Raw genomic sequence first — 9,741 nt, forward strand, 5'->3', positions numbered from 1 at the left:
TTCACCAAGTCGTAAAAATCAGTCGCCGGAGAACAAGAGGATATTAATTAGGTTGGTGCACTCACAGTCCTGTGATTCCTCTGCCTCCATGATTTCTGGAAGTTTCTGGAGTTAAATCAGTTCATCATGTGAGACAGAATATGAGCAAAATGAAGCTAAAAGAAAAACAAATTCACATGTAGACAGACACATGAAGGGGCGCTTAGAAAATTTCTTAAACAAAAGTTGGCTGCATTGAGTGTTGAGTATCATCTGCATCTGTGAGTTCACGTCCATCCTCATAAACAGTCTAAGATTTGTTTTGCTTTTCTTCCTACAATTTAGTATTTAACTGTCGAGTGATATATGTGCAGAATTTCATTTTTCCCCACTTTCATTTATAAAATGGTATTTTAAGTGGAGGTTATACGAGCAGGATTTATGACATCATAAATATTTTTGCAAGCTGATTTGAATCCAAAACACAGCATATAGAGGTACAGTGGGGAGCTCTGAATCCTCCAGCTCACAAACAGTGAGAGTCAACTCTCTAGACAAGCAGAAGACAGTTTGTGTTCCACAGTTTCATGTGAACTTTTTTCATGTAATCTGTAATTTTTTGATAGGGGAGTACGTGGCATTTCAAGGATTCTAATCACAAATTATATATTTTTGCTCTGCCAGATTACAGTACACAAAAGAGTTGAAGTGTAGGTTCCATGTGGTGGTGAAGGGAGTGTTTCTGTGTTCAGCAAAGCATTACAGCTGCACCTGTAGATCAGACTAACATATCATAGCACTGCCTCAGGTCAGGAACTCCAAAGGGAACCTTTAAATACAGAATTGGGGGAAGTGAGATAAGTTTTGAATTCTATCACGCTGAAATTCATCTGAAACACAGTTTCTCTCTCTCTCTCTCTCTCTCTCTCTCTCTCTCTCTCTCTCTCTCTTTCTCTCAGATTGTCAGATTGTAGAAATGAATTTGTTTCCAAACACAATGGAGCCCTCCTGAGGGGAGGGACTTCAGTTTAGTATGGCTCTCTCTAATTGGCTGCTCGACCTGATGTTGTATATGATGATAAATCTGGCCCAGGTGTCACCTCCTCGGCAGCAGGTGAGGATTGATGGGAAACAGGGGGACGATCCATCATCCTGGGCATGTGGCACGCTATCGGAATTTGGGAAATCTGTTCCCAATCAGAGTCCCGTAGTGCTCGGCAGGGTTTGCAACGGTGTTTGGGAGGCGTTACTGGAAATCAATGGCAAGCACTCAAGGTCAATGTACTGTTAGAAAACTCCTTAAGCTCTGACGGATAGATCCCTTTACACTTGCTCTAACACTCACACTCTCTCACTTTCTCGGCCGGTGAATGCGAGGAGACACTGACAACTTCCATCTTCTACTGCCCCGGCCCCACGTCAAATGAAAGTTGTTTTTTAGGTGGATGTCATCATGGCTGTCTGCAGTAATTTGCAAGGTAGACCTTCTCTTGGTGGCCCCAATCTGGGGCCGAGGCTGGGACTGGGGTTGGGGCTGGGGAGTATCGGAGATCTAATAAAAGCCCAGGGCGCCTGCCTGGCTCCTTATTCTTATAGATTACCTGTAAGTCACCTTGTCCCTGCTACTGTAAGGGTTGGGAATTAAGCTGCATGAAGGCAGACATTCACCCTCACCTCCTTGGTTGGCTGAAAGTCAATTCAAACTGCAGATCAGAGCAGGGGCAACTTTGTTGTAGGCCTGCTGCAAGTCAATGATGCAGCAGCACCCGCTCGTACTGGTTAGGGTTGCATTACACACACACACACACACACACACACACACACACACACACACACACACACACACACACACACACACACACACATACACACACACACATACACACACACACAAATGCATGCACATGAATTTTAAGTAAAAAGAAAGGTCCTTGCATCCTAGTGTGTTGCACCGGGGTGCAAATATCTGTGGCCCGACACAACACACATTATTATGTTGCTGAACATCGGGTGAACACAACACAAAATCAAATGACGTTTGTGATATCAAGGTTACTTCCTGTAACCACTGGGTTCCTCCCATAATTTGTTGGAGAAGATCTGATCATGTGGTGTCCAGTTTTAACAGTTTCATGTCCAATGAAGAAACGTCAGAATTGGCCGCTTCGCCACAGTAACACTTCAACAAAAACTCTCCGTTAGGAGTACATTAACATAGAAAGAGAACATATACAGCTGTCACCAGGTGGCGAAATGACTAACGTATCAAAATTTCATTGATTCTTCCTTGTGTCAATGCACAGTTCCACTGAGAGACAAAGAGACAAAGCATCGCTGAAAACATGACCTCCTTGGCGGGTAGAGGAGGGGCTGGGGAGGAGGTGGGAGTTTCAATGAGTGGACTGTTTGAATAGCTCCTCCCATATTCAAGTGCAGCAGGTGAATATGAGGAGGTGATTGGCTGAGAGAGTGAGCAAACCTCCATGTCCTCCCTCAACTAACATTTCTACTAGAACTGCCTGAAAATAAATGTGACCTGGAAGTGTTGAATTAGGAAGTATTGGCAAGGTTTACATGAACAAATGCCCCACATCCTCACACACCCCCCCCCCACACACACACACACACACACTCAGGAGCTATCTGTCTCCCTATGTTGACCTCATTACCTGTGCACAAGTCACCTGCAAGAGACCTAACCACATCCGTTTGCTGTAAGCTTGTATCGTCCTCTCTCACCTTTTACCTCTCATGCTCGTTCTACTTTTATCACATTTCAACTGTACAGAATGTTTCATATGTCTGTCTTGTATGTCTTAGACCATCTTACCTTTTCCTTAACCCTTCTCTACTATCCCTCCCATGCACATTTACCACAGTGCCCCTCTTTCCCAAGGTGACCCTGCCTCCCAATCCCCACTATCAGTTAGACTCGGGTCCCTATTAATCCTACTTCATTTGTCCTGCCTCTCCCCTCCACTTTGGGAGGAATTTATGACAGTACCTTAAATGCTAATGGAGTCTAATCTGTGGAGAGCTTCACTCTTTTCTAAAGACTCCTATCACCCTTTGTGTCACATGCATACAATGAGTCCACACATGCAGGGACAGAGCCAGACTCATATTAAGAGAAAGTTCCCCTGGTGAATAGACAGCAGATGTCCATTCAAATGTATTTTCACCCAGCAAATCGTGTCCTCTTTGTGGAGTGGTGAAAATAATATTTTCTTTGTTGAAATGCCTTAGTCCAGGTTCAAAAGATGAATCCTCTATCAGAGTTCAATGGCTCAGGTTAAGAGTCACTGCAATGAACAGGAGAGATTAATTCGGGCCTGGGGAACTTCACTGTGACCGAGGGTGCATCACCGTCCCGCTGTCTGTCTGGCTGCCTCCGTCCATCTGTCACTAGGACAATTAAAATGAAAACCCCTCGAGAATGTTTAGCCTCACTGAAGGATAAAAAAAAATAAGTACTTCCTTTGGAAAATGTGTGTTTATAAGAGAGAGGATAAAACTGGACAATTTTCTGCCTCACTAGTTTATTTAATGCAGAGGTAAAATAATGCACATTTTAAATGGATGTAATTACTAGTTATCACTGGCAGTTACTCCCAAGTCACTTTGTGCTGGAATCGAGTGAAGGGACCAGTGGTTTCTCTTCATTACTGGCAGCTCTATACCAAACACACACAATGGTCCTGAGAGAGGAACAGATCCTCTCCATTTGACCAGAGAGACTCTCTCAGTGAAACCTGGGACCATGATACTGGTGAACAGGGACAAAAATACTGCTACGATGCTTTGCTATGTATAGGTCGTGTGGTTGGTTTCCCAACCACTGGTTCATGCCCCATGGATCGATCGTGAGCTCCCATCTGTCAAGTTGAGCTTTACTTTTTGTGAAGTAAACATTTCTCTGGTAAGGAAAACTATCGTTACTCAAGAAATACCACTGAGATATATGTTTTTTTTTATTCTAAAAAAATGTTATATTATCTGAAAGGTTGGGATAATAATTTTGATTAATTAAAAAAGAACAAAGTGGTTTTTTTTTTAATTAACACAATTATTCGCACCTTTGCTGAATGCGTAATTTTGTTTGTAAATGGAGAGGTTGAGCTAACCAGTAGGGGGCAGCACTACGCCCCAGATGCATCTGATAGACAGAAATCACAAGGAGAAAATGAGATGAGACAAAAGCACCACTGGGCTGTGTTGTTACTGGCGGACACGACTGCAAACCTAAGATGGTCTAGAGGTTGTACTTGGCTTGTTTCCTTCATTGTTGCGGCCACAGTTTCGACCTCTAAAACTTAACTGTTCATTTATTTACACATTTGTCATTTCTTAAATGGTTGCCACAGTTTTTTAAATTTGATATGTGGAATCTGATTAATTATTTACAAAACTTTCAATTCGTTTGATTTGTATTTTCATAATTTTAAACCTAAAATTGCTTCTACTTTCGTCAAATGTCATCAGTTTTTTATCCTAATTCTGAAGCGCGAATGCTTGTCTGGGCAGCACGGTGGTGCAGTGGTCAGCACTGGTGCCTCACAGCAAGAAGGTTCCAGGTTTGAGTCCCGGCTCCAGCACAGGATCTTTCTGTGTGAGTCTCCATGTTCTCCCTGTTCCTGCGTGGGTTCTCTCTGGTACTCCAGCTTCCTCCCACAGTCCAAAGACATCAAGAGGGGACGAGGCTGATTGATACTCTAAATTGACTGTAGGTGTGACTGTGAGTGTGAATGGTTGTCTGTCTCTATGTGTTGGCCCTGTGATGGACTGGTGACCTGTCCAGGGTGAACCCTGCGTCTCACCCGAAGGCTGCTGGGATAGACTCCAGCCCCCCACGACCCTTAACAGGATAAGCAGAAGAAAATGACTGGAATGCTTGTCTGGGTAAGGCAAAGTTCATGAACCAAAAGCAAACAAAACAAATTAAATAAAATTGCATGTAAATGCATTCCAAATTCCATTTAATTTAGTTAGCTGGTACTGAAGACCCCAAAGCCCAGTGTGTGTGGGATGTGAAAACTTTCCAAACTAAAGCGCCACAAGACAACACACGCAACTGTTTGGATTTCAATAATGCACTTCAAGAGTTTTAGTTTAAACAATAGATTGGAAAAATAAACATGTATATTTCTTTTAATTGATCGCTAGAAATAGAAGAACAAGAACAGTTGAAGTAGAAAATGTTGGAAACCTTGAAAGTACACACACACACACACACACACACACACACACACACACACACACACACACATCAACACTAGAAATTGTGATCACTGTTTTATTGCATTAATTAGCAAAGCATTACTTCTACATCGTACCTGCCTCATCTGTTCTAATTCAAATAGCTTGAATACAGAGTGCTGTCTGCCTTCTTTCAGGTGATACATCAGTCTCTCTCACACACACACACACACACACACACACACACACACACACACACACACACAAGTGTACACAGACACACACACTCACACACACACACACACACACACACACACACACACACACACACAGATTATATAAAATTTAAAGCCACCCTCCAAACATAAATGTGTTTATTATTGTATAATAACCAGAGGTTAGACTTATTTTGAATGTCACATGCTAACAACTTGAGCTACTTAGTCATTTAGTAGGTATTCCACAGACAAATCGTCCCTAATAATCAACCCAGTATAATTACATCCACAATATCAATGGAGAGACATCATATTGGAATGCACTGAGGCGTGTGTTTGTGTGGGATTGTGGATGTACAGGTGTGTGTGTGTGTGTGTGTGTGTGTGTGTGTGTGTGTGTGTGTGTGTGTGTGCGTGTGCGTGCGCGTGCGTGCATGCACACGCTCATCCATGCACGTGTTAATTCTGTTGCTGGTCACTGGAGTAAGCTACGCTAGAGAAGGCAAAGCTGTGATTGCGTTGAGCGCTGTGCTGCGACTGACAGACTTAATACCGGCCCTACTGGGCTGAGATCAGCTATTAAGATAAACCAGTTCAACTTAGTTTAATTCCTGGACAGAATTACGCTCAGACCTGGCCTGCATTTGCATTCTGGGAAATTTCATTAAAAGACTAATTTTGGCAAAGATTTAGGGTCTCCTGTTATTTCTGAAGGCAGAACGTTGTCATTTGCATGAATGCATTATGTATGAGAAGCACTGTGACATAAAGCAGTTTAGGAAAAGACACACCTTTTATTTCAGGCCATTTTTTATTTATAAGAGAGAGAAAGGAGTGATCCAGTATCATGAGCAGGCCACATCTATTACAAACCTTGTCAGCTGTGCTCTCGTTGTGGTCGTGACCTATTTGGAGAAGTCTGCGTGTGGTACAAATGTTGGTTAATTTATTTGAATATAAATTTAAGCAGGTCATTGACTAATATTGCAGTTCAGTGAGGCAACAAGAACAAGGGCTGCAGGTGAGACTTCAGTGAGGCTTCAACAATCAGGCTCTAATAAAGCTGGTCACACTATGGTTAAAACACAGCTTGACAGTGAGCTATTGTTTCCTGGAATGGTGGCTACCCATAAGGCAGTTCTATTCTCATAATCACCACACATAATGGATGATGTGGGTCAGCGCGGAGGTGGGGTATTTTTCATGCTCACTTTTAGCCAGCCAGCCTATTCTTTTATAGAACCTCGAGTTAGAACATCGCTGATCCTCACACTGTATTTCTTTCTGTTTTAACCTTGGTTTGACTTGTTTACCTTAAAACGTCAGGGGGCGGTCACGCTCCAGGCTTCTTTACAGGGGGGAAAAAAAAAAACAGAAGGTAGAGTTGAGGGGTAACAAGTTTTACAAGACTATTTTCTAAATTCACTATACAGGTGAAAAACAAATAGATTCTCCAAACTGAGTGTACAGTATAGCGCTTGTGTGAAAAATAAATGCCCAAGTACATAATCGCATATTTCATCGACCAATTTCTGCTGAGGATGATTAATCAAAATGTGTGAAGCCAAAATTTTCATATATGTATACGCTGTGCATTTATAGCTTTATATTGAATATAAACCATATGGTGTTTTATTTCTCTTCTAGTGCATGTTTACAATGGCAAATAAAAGTAAACGTATAGGAGTTTTATGACTGCGGACCCTGATGACTCAGGACACTAAATGTGACAATCAAGAGCAAATTCAGCTGCGACGCAACACTGCATTTTCTTACTTTACATTTCTTTTATATGGATATAGTTAATATTCACAGTGGTACGCTTAAATCCTCCTACCTATCAAGAGTTTTTACATGCAGATAAGAATGAAAGAATTCATCAGATCCTGTGTGTCTACACGTGCAACAACTGTAGTCTCATGCACCGTTGCCTCCTGCTCCCTAAATCCACACTGTAACACTGTCAGGGGCTTTGGGGAACGTGTTTAGAGTGCTGTGCGGCCAGTGATCCTCTTCTCCCCCCAGCTCCATCTCAACCGCCTTAAACTTTAATGTCAGACAGTTAAATATTAATAACTGATATCAGTGGGGGCTGTTTTACTGTTTTTGGCAGCAGTGCAACATTAGCTCGCCTGAGCTCTGTAATCATCTCTCACACACACACACACACACACACACACACACACACACACACACACACACACACACACACACACACACACGTCATTAGCATAATACATTCTTTAACCCCCCTTACTTTCACAACTGTAAATTGTTGCATACCCAAAACTAATTCTTCACCCTACAACAGCTGTTTAAACCTGCAGGGTTCAACGTTTTGGTCCACAGACACTCAAGTTGTCGTTGTGTTGACGTGCTACATGGAGACTTGTATTTTTTTTTTCTGAAATGCTGTATATCAGCAATGTTGCACCTTAGACAAGAAAAATAAAATTTGTGCTACTTTCAATTAAAAAAATCAAATAAAACTACTGATAGAAAATGCTTATAGTTTCAATGGTTATATAACACAAACATATTCAAAAGAAAGAACTAGAAAAAGGAAAACTGGGGCAGACAGTATAGACGTGCACACGCTGCAAAGCATATTACATCGGAGGGAGTTTTGTGGCGCACTGTACAAAAAAAGTATTATTGTTGAGCCTGAAATAAAATATAAATAGGGCTTGAGTTTTGATTTGAGGTGTTTCTGTTTCTGCAGGTGTAGCACGCTTACAAGTGTGTCTTAATACCACTGAATAAAAAGATGGGTTAAATATATGCCAATTATAATTACAAAGTATTTTCGTCCTCTGCATGAGGTTGCAGCCTCGGTAAGATATTTACATGGGAGTCTGTCATGTCTCTTCTTCAGCTCTGATGTGCAGGTATGGTTTGTCAACCCAGATGTCTCTGCGTGTCTCACCTAAACATGCAGGCTTTCTAAAGGTCAGCAGACGGCCCGTACGCTGTCTCCTGGTGCCCGGAGGGTCACAGGTTTGAGTACCTCTAGTCTAGCACTGCAAAAACCAAACCTTTTCTGGCCCAGGGCGACTCTAAAACAGGCCACGCTTCACTAACAATTACCTTAATTAAGAGAGAAATTGAGGCTCAGCACTCACACAAGCAGTTATACTGGAGTTAGTCAACAGAGGTTTACATCAAAATTTCAGCCCAAGCTGGTGCTGCCTGACTCCGTCAGCAGAAACAAACTTGTTATGGTGACTCTGACTCAAGTCCTCACCTCATAAAGCTTTAAAAGCACAAGAATGTCACTGAAATGCCTTCAAATATTCTGAAATGGTCTAAAATTGTGATCATTACAGTGCAAATGTACACATTTCAAAGTAAAAGTAAACAAAAATAAATATTTCTTAGTTAAACACATATTCCCAATGAGTATTTGCCTATTTATGTTTTATCTAAGGAACGACTCATCCAGCCACCACAGAAAAGTTGGTGTCAGCACTTCTGGCCCGACTCTGTTCTCTGTTCTTGTTTTTTTTCTTCTGTTTCTCCTCGTCTCGCTCGCTCTCTCATGCTCTCGCCTCATGTTGTGCTTTGCATTTCCCAAATGAATCAGAGGAGTGAAGTGAGCACATACACAGTAATCCTTCATTTGCTTGATGAACATATTTGTTTACTCCAGGGTACTCACTCGTAGAGGTAATTATACAACCCTATCTCAACCACTAATTACAGGTTTTGTACTACAATCAAGGTCTTCAGAGTCAAGTGCTCTGGAACCTCCTTTTTTTTGAATATTCTTAATTTAATTTCAACCGAGAACATTGCACTATTGAACATTTTGAAACTTTGACCTTTGAATTTGAAACATTTCAAGTCAAACCGAGGCAATCCTCTCCTCCGCCGTCCCAGGAATGTTTGCTTGTGAATGTTCATCTGCTGGAACTTTGTTGACTCTCAGCTGCTGTGATGAAGCCCCAGCTTGTAGCTTGTAAACTCTTTCTCATCCAGAGGTCATTGTGGACGGCAACTCAATGAGTCGGCACCGGCTCCTACTGCGCTGCCAAGACGAGAGCAGGAGTGCTGCTAATCTGAGAATGGGGGGTGGGGTGGGGTGGGGTGGGATGGGGGGAGGGGATTAGGCTGCTCTGTTATTGTCTGTTTGATGAGGGATTAAATATGGTTAATCCAGACCTTCATATGGGATTCCTCATTTAAGATAGCAGCAAAGTTCCATCACACAGCTTAACCAAGTCTCTCTCTCTCTCTCTCTCTCTCTCTCTCTCTCTCTCTCTCTCTGTCTGTCTCTCACTGCATCTCTCTTGCCCTTTTCTCTCTCTTTCTCATACAATCAAAATTTTTTCTTTCCCCCATGTGTCTT

The sequence above is a fragment of the Aulostomus chinensis genome, chromosome 7 (genome assembly GCF_037954235.1).
Source record: "Aulostomus chinensis isolate RoL2024-O1b breed Wild chromosome 7, RoL_Achi_v1.0, whole genome shotgun sequence".
Lineage (NCBI taxonomy): Eukaryota > Metazoa > Chordata > Actinopteri > Syngnathiformes > Aulostomidae > Aulostomus > Aulostomus chinensis.